The 22,870-nt window shown below is 36.3% G+C and overlaps 1 protein-coding gene across 1 annotated transcript in view; it reads left to right on the top strand.

Moving 5' to 3' along the window:
• Mier3 (MIER family member 3) overlaps positions 1–22,870 on the top strand; it is a 215,861-nt gene that overhangs the window by 70,408 nt on the left and 122,583 nt on the right. The window lies entirely within an intron of this gene.

Raw genomic sequence — 22,870 nt, 5'->3', positions numbered from 1 at the left:
TCAAATATGATAATGCAATATTTTAAGACAGATTCCCCTTAAAGTTGATAACTTTATAACTAAATCGGAATGCCTTCTACATCATCTTTATTTTTAAGTATAGTGCCTTATCAGTAAGATTTAAGCAGTGAAATAAGCTTAATGATTAAGAGTGATAAAATTTTTATGACCTGTGGATATTATTTATAATAATTTTAATAAATAATAAAATTATTATAATTAATTATACAGTTTTAAGAATTAATTATAATAATTAAAAGAATTAATGATATCATCAGATACAAGGTTCACAGAAAATAATGCCTAGTAGACAATATGACACTCTTTTTAAAATTTTATTATTGTTATTTTTGGGGGGTTTTTTTGAAACAGGGTTTCACTATGTAGTTGAGACTGACCTGGAACTCACAATGTAGCCTGGGCTGGCCTCGAACTCCCAGCAATCCTCCTGCCTCAGTCTCCCGAGTGTGGGGATTACAGGTGTGTGCCTCCACACCCAGCTAATATGATACTCTTTATAATTGTAATGATAATATAAAGTGTCTGAGAGTTTGCTGTGGTTTGCATGTAGTCTGACTGTGTCCCCCAAGGGTTCATATGTTGAAATTTAATTCCCATTATGAAGTTACAAAGAGAGTGGAAACTTAATCTATGGTTTTTAGAGGCAGGGCCTTTGAAAGATGAGTAGGATTAGATAAAGTCATCAGTATGGAGCCTACAGGTTGAATTCTGGTGGGAGAAAGAGAGATACAGGATATACATAAGTGTACTCTCTGTCTCTTGCCATATGTCATCTCAAAGTAGTGAGAAAACCATTGACAGATATGGCCCTTTGATCTTATGCCTCCAGAAATAAGAAAGTACCTATTTCTAGTACTTCACTATAGTAACAAAAAGTGAGCTAATACAGTACTAAACTATTACATGGGGGAAATACAAAGAAACTTCTATTTAGGATACACAAGAGACTTTGAAAATCAGTGGGGAAAAATAACAAAGTCTCAATTGTTAATAATTATATGAAGAAATATGTAATTTCACTATGCATCCTATCACATGGGCAAGTAAGAGTATAACATAATGCCATGTGTGGGAGTGGATTTGGGAAATGATAAATCCCAAACATTGCTGTGTAACCTGGGAAAGCCCTCCCTGCTTTGTTAGTTAAATATGTTTACACTTAAGGTATAAACAGCAGTTGCACTTCTGGGAACATAACTGCAAAATTTTCACACTAATCTTGAAGGAAATAGATAAAAAAATGTTCCTGTGCACAAATGATTAAAAAAACATATACATACTAGGATGGGTGCTTCTAGAAATAAGAAAATGTGTTGGAAATAGCAATTAAATGGAAACTATGAAACGAAAAGAAGGGCTTTGCATGAACTAATAATGATATTGTATCATAAACTAAGATGCATAACAATTTAGTACCTGTGATGCATAAAAATATACATATTCTCTGACAGAGCAAATTCCCTTTTCAGTAATATTTTTAGCTAAGCAATGTGATTAGAATAAAAGGATATATGAACAAAGATACTGATGTAGCATTTTTGTGGGTGTGACAGCACAAATTAGTTATTGGCTTCTATGTCCATCAATGAGAAAATGATTGAATAAATTATAGTTTGTCCATAGAATGGAATATCATGCAATTATTGAGAAGAGTTAGAGACAATTATATGTATTATTCTGGAAAAATGTCCATGAAACACAAAGGGCAAAAACTAAATTTCAGCTGGGGATTTAGCTCAGTGATTCCACTACCTGCCTTGCAAGTACAAGGTTCAAGCCCTGGTACCAAAGAGAGAGAGAGAGAGAGAGAGGGAAGTTGCAAAACAATGGGCATGGTATTATTCTATCATAAGTAGATAAATACATATATAAATAAATAAAAGAAGAAATTCTAACATATCTGTATATCTGTGATGGTCATAGTCAGAATAGAGATATCATGTTGGTTATTTTAACACAGAAAGATGGTGGCTTCTGATAAGAGGGCTCTGCTTAGCAAGTGTTAGAGGGAGCCTCCAGGCCTGGGACCCTGACCTTTGAGAAGGGGCCCAGTCAAATGGTGCTATAGTCTTTGAGATGATGTAAGAAATCTGACCAAGAACTACAAGACACTCTCAGCTATTGTGAAGTTCAATGGCTGCATTGCAGGAGTAGAGAAGTGTTGCCTCAGTGATACTCATGGGATCCGTTACCAAACAGGACATCAACAAGTATCCTAATGGGAAGCCAGAGAGCAAAGGAGAAATGTAGCTCACAGAGGTGCACCACCAGCCCCAGTGAGGAAGGCAAGATTTGGGAAGGCAGCTCTGAGATCTACTCTCCCTCTGGCCTGCTTGGGCCCATTTAGCAGGACTGGGTAGCCACGCCCTCCCCTGCCTGCACTGCCACCAGCTCCAGCAAGGAAGGTAGCCTCGCAGGCACCCCTGAAAAACCCACCACCCCCATCCCCGCTCTCAGACCTCCTGATTGGGCCAGTCCTTGGACACACTCTGCAGAGGCATAGGTGGTCATAAAGGGTATTTTTCTGAGCTCCCAACTTTGAACATCTTTAAAGAAAGGGTGAGGGAAACCTGTAGTAGAACTGTGTGGAGTCAACCCTGCAAGTTGGGGAACTCAATCTGGGCCTTGTGGCCTGAGGTCATTCTGAGTTGCAGGGATCTGCCACTGGCTAGCTGAAATTAGGAGACTTGGTTCTGCACATGACTGTGCACATGGTATATTATGACAGCAGAGATATAGTCTGAAAGAGGCCCTTTGAACTCATTTTTTCTTTCTTTCTTTTCCTCATTCAACTCTGCAAATTCTTTCTTTTTTCTGTCCTCTCTCTGCAACTCAGTCTCTTGCTCCAACAAATTGTCCCTCATCTCCTTTTCTGTTCCTGCTCCTGCCCTAACTCAGACTTCTTCTTTTATCATTTTTTCTTTTTTCTTTATGTTCTTTTCTTCTGACATTTTACCTCACTCTTGGGTCAGTAGTTTCAAGGGAAATTGAGCCCCTATTGCTGTTAAGGGGATATATTCTTGTCCTTATTCTTGCACTCTGTCTATCCCTTTTGAATTTAATAGTTTCCTAAAGATTGTGTGGTCATTTTATGTCCTCTGGCTTCACTTGAAACCTACAATTCATTCACTTATCTACTTCTCTTATCCTAACTCTGTCTAAGCCCCCATCCTAAATGGTAAAGATGCTATATTGAAAAGTGCATTCACTGCAAACATATTTTGGGCTGCTTCTTGATCTTAATTTAATTCACATGGTTTAAAGGTGATAGATTAATGAATACCACAAGGGGTCAATTTGCAAGCTGTGCTTGATCCTACTGTGTTGCTGATTGTATCAATGGGGATAAAGGGTTGTGATTGATTTAATGAGTTGTTCTCTCCAATATTATGAAAATGAGAATGTCTATGAGTCATTACTGACTCAAAAGCTAAAGCACAACTATATCAGGAAGATTTAAGTAATAACCCAGAAATTAAACCAAGGACAACCCAAAAACAACAATAAAAATGAGAAAACGCTTAAGCAAGACACAAAGACAGACTTCCAGTTCACCAATGGCAAACAGTAGGGCAGATGAGGATGAAAAGTATGATAGTGAACCAGCAGGACACCCTGAACCCATAGCACAGGAAGTAATAAAACAAATCAATCAGGCTCTAGAAAAATTCAAAACGGAAATAATTTCCCAGATAACCATAGAGATGGTGAGCAAAATGGAAGTCATGATTCGAGACTCTAGAACAGAAACTGAGAAAAAAATAGATGAGCTCAGGACCATGATAGAAGCCGTGAAGGCCCAGCATAAGAAAGAAATGGAAATAATGAATGGCCAACAGAGGAAAGAAATGGAACCTATAAAACAGATTCAAAAGATATCCAGGAAATTAAAAACTATTGAAAGTGTACACAACAGAATAAAAATGCGAAGATAGAATCTCAGATATAGAAGATAGTATTGCAGTCAGTGACCATGAAAAGAGAGGTCTCTTAAAAACAGTAAGGGATCATGAGAAATCGATCCAACAACTCCTAGATGATGCAAAGAAGAATAATATAAGACTGATAGGAATCCATGAAGTAGCAGGAGAAAATACAAATGACTTTAAAAAGCTGTTCACAGAATTAATGACAGAAAACTTCAAAACAGAAGGGAAGAATTAGACATACAGATAAGTGAGGCATATAGGACTCCAACTAGACACGATAAAAAAATCTACAATTAGACATATAATAATCAAGATCCCAGAAACCCAATAAAAGAACAAAATACTACAAGCAGTAAGAGAAAAGAAAGAAATTACATGCAAAGGAAAGCCCATCAGAATCACAGCAGACTTTTCAACACAAACCCTGAGGTAAAGGAGAGCCTGGAGTGAGGTATTTAAAGTCCTACAAAAACAAAAACCAACCAAACAAACAAAAAACCTTGAAACTCAACTAATGTATCCTGCAAAACTCTCTTTCAAAATGGATAGGGAAATAAGATACTTCCATGGCAAAGAATACCTGAGAAACTTCATGAACACCAAACCAGACTACAAGGAGTTCTAAACAATATCCTAGAAAAAGATGATGAAGGTCACAACACCATGAGGCCCAACAGACCTAATCAAATAGTCAAGGCAAGAAACTAAAAGGAGAGGGGTGAAAAGTAAAAAGAGTAAACAAAAGGACAGTAACATGACAATAATAAGTCAGCACATATCAGGTATAATCATCAATGTCAATGGCTCAAATCACCAATCAAGAGAAATAGACTGGCAGAATGGATTAAGAAGCAAAATCCAATATTATGTTGTATACAAGAAAAATTCCTAGTGCGAAAAGAAGCCCATAGACTGAAACTGAAAAGATGGAAAACAATTTTCCATGTGACAGGAGCCCAGAAAAAAGCAGGGGTAGCAATCTTATTCACAGACAAAGTAATTTTCAAACCAAAACTCATTAAGAGAGACAAAGAAGACCACTACATCCTTGTAAAGGGAACAATTTGAGAGGAAGACGTGACTATCATAAACATATATGCACCAAATATTAATGCTCCCAACTATATAAAACGAACATTAAGTAACATGAAAAACCAAATAAGCACTAATACAATTGCAGCGGGGGATCTAAATACCCCACTATCACAAATAGACAGATTATCTAGGCAGAAAATCAACAAGGAAATACTAGAACTCAACCAAGCTTTTGAACACACGGACTTAATAGACATCTATAGAGTGTTCCAACCCACAAAATCACAATATGCATTCTTTTTGGCTGCACATGGTTCATTAACCAAGATAGACCATATACTAGCTCACAGAACAGGTTTGAATAAATGCAAAAGAATTGAAGTTATATTATCAGATCATAATGCAATCAAACTGGAGATTAATAGCATTAAAAAAACATAGGAACTTCACAAACATGGAAATTGAACAATCAATGGATCACAGGAAATTAAAGAACAAGTTGGACAGTTTTACAAATAAATGAAAATGCCAATGCAGGAATCTATGGGACACAATGAAAGCAGTTCTCTGTGGAAAATTCATAGCACTGAATGCCCACACTAGGAAAACAGAGCAAGCTCAAATAAACAACCTAAGGATGAATCTTAGACTACTAGAAAAGCAGCAGCAAGAAAAACCTAAAGTTCATACAAGTGAGGAAATTAGAGATTAGAGCAGAAATCAATTCAGTGGAAACTAAGAAAATGATACAAAAAAATAAATGAACAGAAGAGTTGGTTTTTTGAAAGAATAAATAAAATCAATATACCCTTAGCTAATCTTATCAAAAAAGGAAAGAAAAGGCTCAGATTCATGCAATCAGGAATGAAAAAGGTGAAGTCACAACAGAACCAACAGAAATCCAGAGGATCATTAATACCTACTTTGAGAACCAGAACTCTAATAAAATGGAAAACACAGAAGAAATGGACAGATTTCTAGATATTTATGAATTACCAAAGTTGAACCAAGAAGATAAAATAATTTTAAACACTCCTAGTACAATCAGTGAAATTGAAAATGTAATTAAAAGTTTACCAACAAAGAAAAGCCCAGGTCCTGATGGATGCACTGCTGAATTTTACAAAACATTTAGAGAAGAACTACTGCCATTACTCTTCAAACTTTTCAATGAAATTGAAAGGGAAACAATACTTCCAAATTCATTCCTGGAGGCAAGTATCACTTTGATTCCCAAACCAGGGAAAGACCCAACTAAAAAAGAGAATGACAGGCCAATCTCCTTAATGAATATAGATGCAAAAATCCTTAATAAGATACTAGCAAACAGAATACAGAGGATCATCAAGAAGATCATATAGACTGACCAAGTCAAATTTATTCCAGGGATGCAAGGATGGTTCAACATATGTAAGTCAATAAATGTAATACACTATATTAAAAGAGTCAAGGATAAAAACTATATGATCCTCTTGATAGATGCAGAAAAAAAAACATTTGACAAAATTCAACACCCATTCATGATAAAAACCCTGCAAAAATGGAATAGGTTGTCTATATCTAAAATTAATAAAGGCTATCTGTGAAAAATCAACAGTCAACATCATATTCAATGGCCAAAAACTGAAAATCTTCAAGTTAAAATCAGGAACAAGACAAGGATGCCCACTATCACTACTCCTCTTTGATGTAGCTCTGGAAACAGCCACAGCAATTAGACAAGAGAAAGAAATTAAAGCAAAAAAGATAGGAAAGGAAGAAGTTAAACTGTCATTATTTGCTGACGATATGATACTCTACACTGAAGACCCAAAAAACTCCACCAAGAGAATTCTAGCCTTAATTGACACTTTTAGCAGAGTGGCTGGATACGAGATCCACACTCAAAAAATCAGAAGCCTTCTTGTACACAAATGACAGACTCACTGAGAGAGAAATTAGGGAAATAATTCCTTTCACAATAGCATCCAAAAAAAATGAAGTATCTAGGAATCAATCTGACAAAAGAAGCAAAAGATTTCTAAATTGAAAACTATAGCACTCTGAAAAAAGAGATCAAAGAGGATATAGGAAAATGGAAAGATATCCCCTGCTCGTGGGTAGGACGAATCAACATAGTGAAAATGGCCATACTACCAAAACTGCTATGTAGATTCAATGCAATGCCAATTGAAATTCCAACACTATATTTCACAGAACTAGAAAAAAGAATCCAAAAATTCATTTGGAACTATAAGAGACTTAGAATAGCAAAAGCCATACTAGCAACAGAGACATGGTAGCAGGTATAACAATTCCCAATTTGAAACTATACTTCAAAACCACTGTGATGAAAACAGCACGGTACTGGCAAAGAAACAGAACTGAGGATCAGTGGAACAGATTGGAAGACAAAAAAGCAACTCCAGAAGTACTCAGCTATCTCATCTTTGACAGAGGAACCAACCATCCTCACTGGAGGCAAGATAGCCTCTTTAATAAATGGTGTTGGAAATACTAGATCTCAAGCTGCCTACAATTAAAACTGGAACCTTATCTTTCACCATGCACTAAATTAAAATCCAAATGGATTAAAAATCTAAATATTAAAATAGAAACACGAAACTTGCTGGAAGACAAGGTAGGCAGAACTCTTGAAGACATTGGCCTAGGAAAAGATTTTATGAACAAATCTTCAGTGACATGGGAATGAGCAGAAAGAATCACCAACTGGGATCTCATCTTATTAAAAAGGTTCTGCACTGCAAAAGAAACCATAAACAGAAATAAGAGACAACCTACAATGTGGGAAAAAAATTTTAGCTGCTACTTCTCAGACAAAGGATTCTTATCTAGAATATATCAAAAACTCAAAACCATCCGCCCCCTCCAAATATAAAGACCTTATTCAAAAATGGGCATCTGAAATGAACAGACATTTCTCAGACAAAGAAGTGAAAGCATCAAGTAAATATATGAAAAAATGTTCCGCATCACTGGTCATTGGAGAGATGCACATGAAAACAATACTGAGATTCCACCTCACCCCACAAAGAATGGTTGCTATCAAGAAATCAACCAATAACAAATGTTGGCAGGGTTATGATGAGAAAGGAACCCTTCTCCATTGTTGGTGGGAGTGCAGACTGGTGCAACCACTATGGAAATCAATATGGAGATACTTCAAAGAGCTGGGACTAGAGGTTCCATTTGACCCAGCCATCCCTCTGCTGGGTATCTTTCCAAAAGAATTAAAAGAATCATATCACAGAGATATATGCACACCTATATTTATAGTGAAACAGTTTGTAATAGGTAAAACATGGAAACAGCCCATTTGCCCATCAGTTGGAAACTGGATAAAGAAGATGTGGTTTTTCTATAAAATGGAATACTACTCAGCCATAAAGAACGATAAATTAGAGTCATTCATAGGAAAATGGATACATACTAAGTATATACTACTAAGTGAAATAAATAAGTCATACATATGTAAATACCAAATAGTTTCTCTGGTGTGAATAGAGTATGATAGTATATAAGATTCTAATGATATAATGGACATTTTGAAATAGGAAGAAACGGGCTAAAGTTGTAGGGAAAGTGGGAATGGTAGGGAAAAGCTAATAAGGGAAAAGTAAAAAATATGAGAAAATGAAAAAATGGAAATGAAGTGTTTATAAATGGGCAGGGGTGGAGGGGGTGAAGGGAGGGCAGGGACAAGGGAAAAAAATGAGAACCAAGACCTGTCATGTAAAGGTACAAGATCCCAATAATGAATGTAACTATACTATATACCTAAAATGTACCAATAAACTCAATGAGAAAAAAAATAAATAGAAATGTAGCTCACAGAGTCACAAACCCAGCATCATAACACGAGGCCAAGGTTTGAGAAAAGAGACAAAGACTTAATAACCAACAATGTTGTATAAATATGAAGAAAAGCAATCAGTGATATAGGCTAATCTGTTGATGTGAAGGAAAACTATTAGCTCAGAGAGAAGAGCCTGAGAACTTTAAAAAAGTAAAAAACAACAACTTAGTGTTTCATCAAACTATAGTGTTTGATAAAGTACAATGGATATGTACTATTTATGTACAAATTTTAAAAATTCAAATACATAACCAATGAACCAGAGAAGTATAGAAAAATTAAAATAGCAATAGAAATATTCACCACGAGTTGTTTGCCTCAAGGAGAGAATGGCTGTCTCTGTGGGAGGGGTAGATGCCTGAGCCACAGGACCTTTCAGCCTCAGGATATCTGCTCAGTACACTAATAGTGCATGGTAAAATATAGTGCATTGTGTTCTTAAAACATTTCTACAACAACCGTAGCAACTTCTTGGTAATTGTTAGTACTGTTCAGTGGTGGATACTTGGGGTTCATTGCACCATTCATCTACTTTTGAAAACATAACATTTCCCAGTTCTAACCAAACCCTACAATTCCCTCATACTTATTGAACTAGTTACAATAAGAACAATTAGGATGTTGAGGAAGAAATTCAAATTGAACCTCCTGTAACCACAGGGAAATGAAATTTCTTGAAACAAGCAAAACATGCACCATTGTCCCAAAATTAAAAGTTGTAAATAATAAAAATCAAAATGTAGTTGAGGAATTTCTTTCTTTTTTATTTTTATTTTTTGTTTGTTTGTTTGTTTTTTGAGCCAGGGTATTACTATGTTGTTGAGACTGACCTGGAACTCACTATGTAGCCCAGACTGGTCTCGAACTCACAGTGATCCTCCTGCCTCAGCCTCCCAAGTGCTGGGATTACAGGCATGCATCACCACGCCTGGCTGAGCAATTTCTTAAGTGCAAACTAGCCATAATCAATTTCATGATGATAAACATAAATCTTCAACCCAATCTGGATAATGTTTACATTTTTAGTGTACTGATGATAGCTGCTTAGTTAATAGTATCCATCTTTGATCCTTATCTCTAGAACAAGACTCAACAGCCAGCTCATTGTTTGGAAAACTTAAAATACTTGTGTCAACATCTCATGCCCCTAGGTTCCTGTTGTCCTGTTGGTGAAACGTATGGCATTTTTGGTACAACCACAGTTGTACCAAATACATCAAAAGTATTTGGGACCTGGTTGTTTTTGTTTTTTAAGGTCTATTGCTCTAAGTCCACAACTTTGAGAGCCCAAGAGAGGACAGGATTGTGAGAGACTGATGCTGTGTGAGAGGGAATTTTTTTCCCCTGAAGACTGAAACAGCCTCTTCAGGATCACCAAAGATGCTGGCAGCAGTGGATGGTGAGCCCACATGTTTCGTTATGCAAATGTCAACAATATGTGTGCCAGTCATGGCTCATGGTGGTACACCCTCTTCAGACTCCAGGGCCATCTCTATTTGGTTGTGGAAAGCAGACTAACCTTGCTGTGAAAAATTATTAAGGTTTGAGGGCAATTCAGAGGAAATATAGAGACTTCAAAAAGGAGGTACTGAAATTCCTGCCCCAAAGGCTCACCTACTAAGGCTTTGTAATTCCTGATATCTCATATGTAGAGTATCTCCTTTTGGGTTTTGGCTTTAGTTTTTTCCTGGTTTTTGTTGTCCTGAGGATCATACCTAGGTCCTTATGCTTGCTAGGCAAGCACTCTACCAGTGAGCTACACCCACAATCCAAGTGCTCTCTTCTGACCACACCTGTGCAGTGGGATCAGTGACTTCTTCTGAAGTTAGGAAGTGACTGCAGAGTAGGGAATTTGAGGGTGGAAGTTGGGGAGAGCTGTCATGGAGAATAAGAGAAAAAGTCTAATGAAATATCTACTGGAGCATGTTGGGACTATAAGGAAGAAACAGATGAGGGTGGAGAACTTTACATTATTGACTCCTCAGTAGTCCCCAAGCAGCCAACAGGGGCCAAGAGAGCAGATGGGTAAAGCCTGGAGCAAGGTGGGAGGCAGAGGAATAAAGTTGGTAAGGTCACTGGTGAGACCATGACTGAACTGCTATATTTAGGAGTCTAGGCTGAGAAAAGAAAGTAGAGAAGATGGAAAGGCATGAAAGAGGGAAACACGGAGGTAGCCTCTAGATTGCCAGAGGAGTCTTGGATGGATCAAAGACTAAATGGAGGAATAAGACATGGGAGAGCTAGAAGGTTGTAGTTATCAATCTTCTGGAATTCAGAAATCAGAGGTGGAACACATAGATGTACAAAGTTCTTCAGGTGTGCCCAGGATAGGAGATAGTTGGATGGAATAAAGGCCACTGTATATCAAGCCACCACAAAGCAAGTGTTAGATGACTTATCTATGTGGATGCTAAAGCACTCAGGTTGATGACAAATAGAGGAAGACTCTGAGGAAGCCTCTGGCGTGAATTTAGAACACCAAAAGATTGATAGATGACAGGGTATTTTATTTGGAAATATCAGTCCCAGCCACTGATCTCTATCCATTGTATTATGACCGGAGAGAAATTCAAGGACCCTGGCCCCCCATTCTGTGAATATTTTCGAACACACCACATGCACACACATATGAATGCACAGACACGTACCTCAGAGGCCTTTGTCATTCCAGTTTAGACATGAGCAACCAAAAGATCTTAAACATAGATCTCTCACTAGCTCTAAAGATAAAATTATGAAAAATTACAACAATTTATAAGATGACTGGTTCATTACAAGTTAAGAAACTGGTATGTTTATTGCAGGTTTACATTGTGCTTAGCATAGAGGTTTGTTTGTTTGTTTGTTTGTTTGTTTATTGGTACCAGGGATTAAACTCAGGACCTTGCACTTGCAAAGCAAGCAGCAGAACCACTGAGGTAAATCCCTGGCAACACAGAGGTTTAAATGGGTTTTGGAGTTCAACAACCCAAAGTGGTCAATAACCACTTTAACATCTTCATGCAAGAGCAGAGCAAGTTACTTTACCTTTCTAAACTTTAGACTGTGGCCTTAAAACATTGATAATATTGGGCTGGGGATTTAGCTCAGTGGTGCTGCCACCTGCCTCAGAAGCACAAGTTCCTGAGTTTGAACCCCGGTACAAAAAAAAAAAAAGTTGATAATATCAGCTACTTTGTGGAGTTAACATGATTAAATGAGATATTGCTTATAAAGTTCTTAGAATGGTATATATCCAATTCCTGCTAGCTATTATTTTCATTGTCCTTTCTTGTTATTGAGGCATTTTTTAATGGGCTCCTCTTTGTTTGTTCTAGAGAGAGAAGAAATTAATTCACATATAGTATTTTCCAAGGAGTGTGGTGGATCTAGCTTATACTAAATCAGAGTTTGTGCATCAATCTCATACTGCCTTCTGGTTCAGCGATGATAGTAATAACTGAGCTCCATCATGGCAGTAGTATTTACACCATGGAAATTGGCAAATGTTACGAAATAGGGCTTTCTTTAATGACAAAAGTCAGTATACCAGCACACTGCTACATTTCGGGTTTCTGTTTGGGAGTTTCCCTGTCAGATCTATAGCTAGACAGCAGGCAGACATGCAGCTCCTCGCCCAATTCCTAGCCTCTTGCGGGTTTTCATCTACTAAAATCCTCTAGCCCAAGAGAGTGGCTTCTGCTCCCACTGCCTCTGTCACCTTCTGATTTGTGGGATCTATTAAACATTGAAATTGCCAGATCCAACTACTCAGTGCTCTTTCCATCCTGTGGTCTTTATAGAGTTTACTTCAAGGACTAAAATAGCTCCAATTTTACCCCAGTTCCTGGGAGGTATAGGAGAAAATAATACTTCAGTTCCCTCCAAACACAATTCCCCTAAGGGAGAAGTTTGGATGTCTATGGTTTGTAATGGCTACTATCTCAGTTTTTCAATCAGGCCAAGATGAAGGCTTTTCTTAGTAGTCTTCTTGCCTATAAATTTGCTCTTTCCCCTAGTGGCACAAGAAGGAGCAATGATTGATTAAAACATTCTAAATAGTTTTGTCTGACCTATACTTAGTTATATATTCTCCTTTGCTTCTGTCATCTAAATTGTCTGTCTTTATTTCGATTTTGGTCTTCATCCCTTTTGTCCATCCTAAGTATTTCTATTAGAAGTTGAGAAGTGTTATTTCAAGTTCCAGTAGCTGAATTACATTTTATATTTGAAATCATCTTATGGTAAACTCTATTTTTCATGCAAAAAAGCTACTATTCAATGAAATTATTTTGCATCATATTTTCTTGCAGAAATCACAGATAGAAAAGACAAAATCCAATTCAACTTAGAGTCTCTAGGAATTTATTAGAGTATACAATAGTGCCCTGGATAAAAATATTTTTCTTCTTCTTCTTTTTTTTTTTTTTTTGTACTGAGGATCAAACTCAGGACCTTGTGCCTTAAAGGCAGACAGCTATGTAATTTGCACAAATAAATCAACAAACTTATGAACTCTGCTGAGAGCCAGGAAATAAAAACTCAATTCTATTTAAATATGTTTTCAGAAGTTGTCTTCTAACCTGAATATATAAAACTTATGTATAAATTTAAATTTTAAACTTTCCTTAAAAAAAAACTTAAATTTTAAACTTTCCTTAAAAAATGTTGGCAGGATTGTGTGGAGAAAGGAACCCTTCTCCATTGTTGGTGGGAGTGCAGACTGGTGCAACCACTATGGAAATCAATATGGAGATACCTCAAAGAGCTGGGATAGAGGTTCCATTTGAACCAGCTATCCCTCTGCTGGGTATCTTTCCAAAAGAATTAAAAGAATCATATCACAGTGATATATGCACACCTATGTTTATAGCAGCACAGTGTGTAATAGCTAAAACTTGGAAACAGCCCATTTTCCCATCAGTTGAAAACTGGATAAAGAAGATGTGGTTTTTCTATAAAATGGAATACTACTCAGCCATAAAGAATGAGAAATTAGATTCATTCATAGGAAAATGGGTACATATTGAGGATATTCTCCTAAGTGAAATAAGTAAGTCACACATATGTAAATACTAAATTGTTTCTCTGGTGTGAAAAACTATAATAGTGCATAAGATCCTAATGAGATAATTGACAGTGTGAAATAGGAAGAAAAGGGCTAAAGGTGTGTAGGGAAAGTGGGAAGGGTAGGTGAAAGGTAATAAAGGAAAAGAAAAAAATAGGAGAAAATGAAAAAATAGAAATAAAGTATTTGTAAACGGGGAGGAGAGGAGGGGGTGAAGGGAGGGCAGGGACAAGGGGTAAAAATGAGAACCAAGACCTGTCATGTAAAGGTACAAGATACCAATAATGAATGTAACTGTACTGTATACCTAAAATGTACCAATAAACTCAATTTAAAAAAACTAATGAATTTTTGCCAAGCCGGAAAAAAATCCCAAATTCAAGTATATATTGAATATCATCCTCCAAAATAGTTTCTGGTAGAGGAATATATCATCAAAGGACATACTAGAGAAACTTGTATTGGGGGAACATCCTTATACAAGGGATAGAGATTTTTATGGTTTGAAAGTGAAAGGAACAGTTAACCGAGAGTATCAACAGGTTGCATAAAATCTAGTGTTGTGCTACAGAAGTCTGTGGTTTGTGTGTGTGGATGTATGCAGGGAGGCAGTAAGGGAGAGGCTCTAGCTCTCTTCTGGAATTTGGCATCAGTGGGCAGTCTTGGAGGATGAGTAATGTCGATTTGATTTACTTTCTGTGCATGCTGTTAGGGACAGCCTCTTTATTGCCAATCACTTCTGGAAGTTAGTCACCAAGTTGTTTTCTGCAACAGTAATACCTTCCTTTGGCACAGAGAGAACCAGGAAGTATTATAAGTCCTGGGGGTGTAAGACATTGCTCAACAAATTAGAATCCTTTTATTTGGTGGTAGGCACCAGCCTGGGTTCATCAAGAGCAAGGCATGTCCAGCTCACTTCATTTTTTTGAAGAAGAGAAAAATAATACAGGTAGATATTTTTTGTTTAGCAAGACACCTGACAAAAACAATCATGATATCCTTGTGGATATCCAGGAGTCCAGGAGATGAGATATGGAAAATAATACAATTATTTGGATTAAATTCCTAGCTAATTTAAGAACAATAGCCAAACAACTCTGATTAATCAACCCATATCAGCTTGGAGAGATTTCAGTAGTTTTACACAGGATTTATGAATCATTCATATTTTATGAGCTACCCCGATGAAAACCTAGAAGGGAAAGTTTATTAGGCATGACTGAAAGCTGGAGGGACTGATTATAGGTAGGGTGATTGTGTTAGGCAGATTTCTGTCACTATAATGAAATACTTGAGATAATCAACATAGAAAAGGTTTATCTTGGCTTATCATTTTAGAGGTTCTAGTCTATGATAGATTGATCCCACTATTTGGCAAGGCAGCTACACATCATGGCAGGGTGTGTGATGGTGCAAATCTGTTTACATCACAATCCAGAGAGCAAAGAGAAAGAGGAAGGGCTCAAATCCCACAATCTCCTGCAAGGCATGCTTGCAATGACCCATGGATCTCCAACTAGGCCCCACATCTCACAAGCTCCATCATCTTCCAGTAGTGCCATTCTAGGGAACAAGCCCTTTCATGTGGACCTTTGGGGAGACACTCCTTCAAATTATCCCATGAGCAGATAAAAAATTCCACAGACCACATGACAGATGTGCAAAAGATAAAATGTGACATGGATTTATAAGTCCATAGATGAACTGAAAAACTAGTCTTATAAATAAAAGTTGAGGGAGACCTAGAACAAAAAAAAATGTTGTTGAAAAACAGGAGGATTTGTTGATTTCTTAAGCTTGTGTTAACTAATAGTTTGCCTTTAAGAGAAAAATAAAATTGTTCTATGTGTAAATACAGAGAGAGATGGAGCCTATTGTCTCCTGTAAGGATTAAAGCACAGTCCTTCATGATTACTTATTACCATGGTTTAGGTCATCATTCTACAAGTTATGGGAATCCAAAGTGATCAGCCTAAGTTACTTCAAAAAGCTTCTAGTTTATTCAGAGAATAAATAAGACTGTATTTTAGTAACTACAGTAGAAAGTAGGAATCGAAGTACAAGTAAAGGTACGAGTAAAGTTGTATAAAACTTCAGAGAAGCTAAATATTACTTCTAGGACTATTGACCAGGAAATGATCATTCAAAAGAATAAATAACTGGAGACAAGCACACTGTTGTTTGTGTGTGAGCTTTGTAGGGGTTGGTGTTTGTAGCCAGAAGATATTTCATACATAATAGTAATGGGTCAACTTCAAGTGTCAAAAAGAAAATAGGGACACAACTGGAAGCCGTCTATGCAGAAATAGTGCAGAAAGTAAAGTTTAACCTAGTTTAAAAAACTAATAGTGTGGAATAAGATTGGAAAGATACATTGGAGCCAAATAATTATGCTGTATTAATATCAGCAGGAAGGGACCTCAGGTTTTCAAATAAGTCAAGGGTTTAATTTCCCTGCTTTGCCTTGCTTCTCTGACTTCATTCTTGGTTCTCTAGTATTATTTTCCAACTCATGCCACTAGAGATTTGATGTTTCTTACTATAAAAGACTACATGACCTTGGTTTCCCTTATATGACAGGGAAATCATACAATACATTACACCTATATTTTCTCTAAAATTCAATGCCAATCCATTGGTGCTTACACTGCACTTGTAACAATTTTTTTCTTTTTATTGAGTTTATTGGTACAATCTAGGTGTACAATTACATTCATCATTGGGATTCTGTACCTTTACATAATAGGTCTTGATTCTCATTTTTTCCCCTTGTCCCTGCCCTCCCTTCACCCCCTCCTCTCCTCCCCATTTACAAACACTTTATTTCCATTTTTTCAGTTTCTCATATTTTTTTCCTCTCCCTTATTACCTTTCCCCCACCCTTCCCACTTTCCCTACACCTTTAGCTCTTTACTTCCTATTTCATATTATTAATTATCTCATTAGGATCCTGTGTACTATTATAGTTTTTCACACCAAAGAAATTATTCGGTATTTCAGTTAAAGAAATATCTGTATGAACATTAAAAATAGGGAATCCTAAAATAAAACTAAAAAGGAAAGTAAAAGAGAAAAGGCAATGATGTAACTTTAAAATAATCCTTAATTCTGGAGATGAAAATGGTCCCTGAACATATTTAAATTGCTTCTCGCTCTTATAGTCTTATCTTATTCTTTTTTTCATTATTAAGAGAATACTTTATTAGTTTCTGTAATCAAACCCATGTAGATATGACCTTACATATTTAGAACGATGTGTTACCCCTGTACACATGGAAAAGAAATAAAAAATAAAAATAAAAATAAATTAACATTTCTAGACCAATATGATTGTCCACTTCTGTACAATGCCAAGTCAACACAGTAAATTGGGATGACTTTTTCCAAAGATGGCAGCACTGTTAAAGTTTCCCAAAATTCAATTTATATATATGTATATATATCTATATTTATATAAAAAGACTAATAATAGTATGTTATGCATCAATAGCTGCAACAGCTTTTCCAGGTTCTGCAGTCATCTGAACAAAATTATAGACATTCAGCACATTCCATTAAAAAAAAAAAACAAAGAAAAGAATAATATCCAGACAACAGCAAAGTTCTGTTGCTGTTGTAGTACCTGGCACCATTTTTTCTATTAGCCTCTTAATCATCATGCACTTGTAACAATTATACCTTGGTCTTTCATGCCAAGCAAAGGTGTTTGCATATTGTGGAATATTCTTTATTCATAGATAGTATAATCACAGAAGTACTCTGTGCCCAATCAGTCATGAAGGGTAAGATAGAGTGGGAAGGAGAAGGCCGAGGCAGTATTAAATAGCTTTAAAATGATTCCAAAGGTAGCTGTATGATGTTTTGGTTCTGTTTTAATGTTTTAAGAGTCGACACCTTATTGGATCCCCAGAGTGAGAACCTGGAGTGTGCTGTCCCTTTCCCTTGAGAATGTTCTGTCAAACCTTTTCAGATCCCACATATGTAAGTTACTGACCTCAACTATTGAACTTTAAAATACACACAGACTCAAGAATTTGACTTGTTACTTTGAGTGCTTATGCTGTGGCAGGGCTATATTCTATTGGGTGGTTCCCTGAAAACTAAAAGTATATGCTGTGACAGGTCATGCTGTCAGAAACTTCTTTACACATGGAGAGTTCAGGCTGCCACAGGCCATGCAACTCTGAAGCCTGGCCCTTCCTCTAGCATTGAGGGACCACGTGTATTGTCGTAGATCTTCACTGCAGTGAGCAGGCTGGCTTCTCCTGAGAACCATGTGTGTGAAGGTACACCTCAAACTTTAAGTAGGCCTAACTCTCCACAGAGGCCTGCTTCCCCCTAATTGAGCAGCTGGTTTGTAATAATTTTAGAGCTCACTCACTAGGTGGTTAATGTACCTCAGCTACCAAGTGTATTCCTTGTGAGAGTAGTTCATGGTATTTTCCCCCTTATAAAGGATTGTGAACATAAGAAAAAGTCTCTTTGTATGGCAATAAACCATGTGACTCATCAAATCATACTTTGGTAATCTTATTTCTACAATACTCAACACAAAGGGAAATGTAATAGAAGTCAGATTTAGGGTTGCACTGATAGGACTATCATAGAGGAAGCACTTTTTAAAAAAACAGTTGCTTGAAAAACAGGACCTTACAGGGAAAATACTGTACACTTAAATTAGGAATAAAGAAATAAAGATGGCTACTTCTGCAACAAATTAACTGCTTCATAGATTTAACCTAACTAATCCTCAGTGGAAGAAAATAAGGTTAAAAAAATAGAAAGGAAGAGGAAAACTATCATTCTTTCCAGGTAATATGATAGTTTACTGAAAAAGGGAAAATAAATATCTAAAATTAAAAACAGAATGACAAAAAAATCAACCTAACTATGTGCTATATTGCTAATGCAATCATAAAAAGAATTATTTCAACTGTCTTTAGAACATAAAACTATGTATTCTTATGAGGGTATAAAAATTGCCAAGAAATTGTTATTAGCATTGATATTATAATTTAAGTGATTTAATACGTTATGGTTTAAAACAAACAAAAAAATAATAATTATGGTAACATTATTAGGAACCAGTATTTTCAATGTGAGAAAAAACGTATAATTGTAGAATCAAATAAGTCACTGGTCATGTGGCACACTCCTACAATCCCAGACTGAGGCAGAAGGATCTCAAATTCAAGCCCCGCTTGGGCAACTTAGCAAAATCCTGTATCAAGGAAAAAAAAAAAAAAAAAAAGAATGAGGATGTAGGTCAGTGGTACAGCGCTCCTGGGTTCAATCTCCAGCATTTAAAGAAAAAGTTTAAGAAAAGCTTATGTCATTCTCAGGAAAATAGGACCGGAACTTTGCTAATTTGGTAAGATGCTAAAAGATAACAGTTTCTCTCACTCATTGCTAGGTTCATGGCTGAGGCAGCTGTAATAAAAAACAAAATGACAAGAAAAAATCATACAAATTTATTTACTGTATTTTTATATGGCATGAGAACTATCAGAAATGAAGAGCCAAAGAAACAGGAAAGCATATATTTTTATTCATAGGCTTAATAAAGAATGGACAGACATTGTGCAGAATTATGATTAGACAAGGGGATGGGATCTAGCAGGAATAAACTGGGGGGAACATAATCAGGCCTATTTGTTTCAATTCTCTGTTACCCTGTGTCTTTGGAAATAAAAACAGTCCTCTGGGTATAAATTGGTCACCTCTAGAATCAAGGTCTTCTGACCTATGTTAAGGAAAGGTCAGTGTTATTTTATGGCCTGTTTCAGATGAGAAGAGAGAAGGAGGAAGTGAAACAGTAGGGTGACCTACTATTTTTGCAAATACAAAAAACAACAGATATTGTGATTTACTGGTGAACTAGTCAGTGTTTCCTCCCTAACGTGAAAACAGGACATGAATATCTATTTACCACTTCTCTTCAACATTATAGTGGAGTTCCTAATCCATATAACAAAACAAACAAAAAGAAATAAAAAAGAATATATTTGAAAAAGAAATAAAATAAATACAATTATTCACAGATGATATGATTGTATGCTTCTAAAATCCTATTAAGTCTATAAATAAATTTCTAGAATGAACAAGTTGAATTTAGCAAAGATGGCTGGATACTAGATAAGTAGGAAAATTAATTAAATTTTTATATATTAGCAACAATCAATTAGGACATGAAAATATTAAAATTTTTATTTATAATAGCACAGAATAACTTCAAATATCCAGGAATAAAGTTATTCAAAGACATGTAAGATTTCTATATTAAAAATTACAAAATATAGACAAGAGAAATTAAAGTAGACCTAACTTAATAGAGACATACAACAGCAACATTTCAGAGATTAGAAGACTCAGTATTGTTAAGATGTCAGTCTCCTCAAATTGATTCATGGATTTGATGTAATTCCATAAAAACCGCAGCAGCCTTTTTAAAAACAGAAATTGACAGGCTGATTTAAAAGTTTAGATGATAAAGCAAAAGATTTATGATAGTCAAACAATCTGGAAGAAGAACTGAGTGGGAGGACTAAGTGATAGATGGCAAGAATCAATCTAAAACCTAGTCTGAAAGAGTAAGGGTGTGGCATTGGCATAAGGACAAATAAATCGATCAATTAAATAGAATCAAGCCCAGAAACAGATCATATATCTTTACTTGCATTCAACAAAGATATGAAGGGAATTCAGTAAAGAAAGGGTTAAATATTAATTAATTCATTCATTAAGTTTGCAGTACTGGAGAGTGAATCCAGGACCTTGCACCTGCTAGACAAGCACTTTGCCATTGAGTTAAATCTCTATCCCTTTTTATTTTATTTTGAGGAGCATCTTGCTAAGTTGTTAAGTTGCTCTGGCTGGCCTTAAACTTGTGGTCCTCGTGCCTCTGCCTCTAGAGTAGGATTACAGACCTGCATCATTCCTGGCTTAAATAAATTTTTTTTTTGTCTTTAGATATTGAGATAGAGATTGAATGTATGAACTGGCAAGGACATATATCACATTAAATATATGGAGCATATATTTCTAGTTATGTTTTGTATGGCATATAAGGATACTTAAAACTTCAGTATATATTTTAATAAATCAAAAATTTTACTTTATCATATGGTGTGAAAGAAAAACAAGCATATATACATCCTGTTAATAGTTGTATCTCTGATTGGTTGAATGCAAGTGCATATTCAATAAGGTTTGTCTGACTTTTTAAAATAGTTACTCTTTAAGTGTAAATACCAATAAACATAGTTATTTTTAAAACATTGAAAATGGAGAAATAACTGTAATTAATAACTATAATAGCAGTAATTGCTATGTACTTCTTTGCTATTTAAGCTGAGATTTTCTTTATTACTGAAATGATTCTTTAGATTTAATTTTTCAGTGCTGGAGGTCAAACCCTATTGTTGAGCTACACTCTTAACCCCTAGAAAAAAGTTTTTACCCAAAAATGCAGGCAGTTGTTTTTCATGTACATAAGTGCACAGTGATTAGACGTACCAAAAAAAAATATATATATATGTATTTGTTATGTTTTGGATCTGAAATATTTCCCCCAAACACTTGTGGATCGAAGGCTTGGTCCCCAGTGCAGCATTATTTAGAGTGGGGGCTTTGAGAGGTGATTAGTTCATGATGTTTCAGACCTCATCAATGGGTTAAACTATTGATGGATTCATAGCTTAACAGGCTACTGAGAGGTAATGGAAAACTTTAGGAGGCAGTCAGAGAGAGTGAGTCATTTGAGGACTGCCTTGGAGGATATATTTTGTTCCCAGCCTTTACCTTTCTTGCTTCCTCTTTCTCCTTGCTTTCCAACCACAATAAAGAGAGCCACTTTTCTTCACCACGTGGTCCTTACCATCATGTTTGGCCTTGCCACACACCCAGAAACAAAGGAGCCAAGTGACTATAGACTGAAATCTATGACATCAGGAACCAAAATAAGTCATTCCTCCTTTACATTTATTTTCTCAGGTATTTTGTCAGAGTGACAGGAAGCTGACTAACACAGGCTTTTCAATGCAAAATATTCAATAAAAATAACAAAAATTTATTACTGGGCATTGAACCCAGAGCCTTCATACTGAGCTACATCCCCAGCCCATGTATGTATGTATGTATGTATTTGTATGTATTTACGTATGTATTTGTATGTATGTATGTATGTATGTATGCATATATGATATTTTAGACAGGGTCTCACTAAGTCACAGTTTTCCCAGGCTGAGTTTCAACTAGCAAGCCCTTGTGAATGCAATATACTGAACAGCTCTGGCCCAGAATGCTAGCTGTATCCACAGACCCACCTGAGAGGCCCTTCTCAGATTCATCCACAGAGCAGAGCAGGCCAAGGAAATGGTCATGCTGTTAACCCTATATTCCTGTCTCAGTGGTGGCAGTGGGTTGCCCTTGAGGGACTTCAGTGCTGTTTGGGGGCAGTTAGATTCTTACTCTTGTGGAGTCTAGAAAGTTTTGAGAAATAGTTGAGTAGTTGGCAAATTAGAGTAGAAGCTAAAGTCACACAAAAGGAAAGTAAAATGCAGAAGCCAGGAGTAAGCCAAAGTCATCATGAGCAGAAGCCATGGGCATAAGAAAGAATGGTAAAGCAGTTTATTTATAGGAGTGGGAAGATAAAGATGTAAGCAAGTTGTTACTGCTTACACTGTGCTTACTGCTTGCCAGGGATATCCTAAGTGTTCTGCATACACTAACTCATTTGAGCCTTAATGTAAGGTAGGTGCTTCTATTATTTCCATCTTTACAAATGAGAAAACTGAGATGAAAAAGCATTAAGCACTTAATATATGTGCTGCCGAAGCGAGCACAGCATTAAGCACTTAGATAAACTTGTGTCAAGACCCCTGCTTTGAGCCATTTAGCTGCCCACTGCACTGCCTGTCAGGAGAGGGGACTCCACTGTGGAGGTGGTTCACATGCCCAGTCAATTCAGGCCCAGCCGCACAA

Source organism: Fukomys damarensis, unplaced genomic scaffold (genome assembly GCF_012274545.1).
Source record: "Fukomys damarensis isolate Sample0158 unplaced genomic scaffold, DMR_v1.0_HiC HiC_scaffold_1, whole genome shotgun sequence".
Classification (NCBI taxonomy): Eukaryota; Metazoa; Chordata; class Mammalia; order Rodentia; family Bathyergidae; genus Fukomys; species Fukomys damarensis.
The sequence above is the reverse complement of the archived record's forward strand: the minus strand, read 5'-3'. Positions and strand labels throughout refer to the sequence as shown.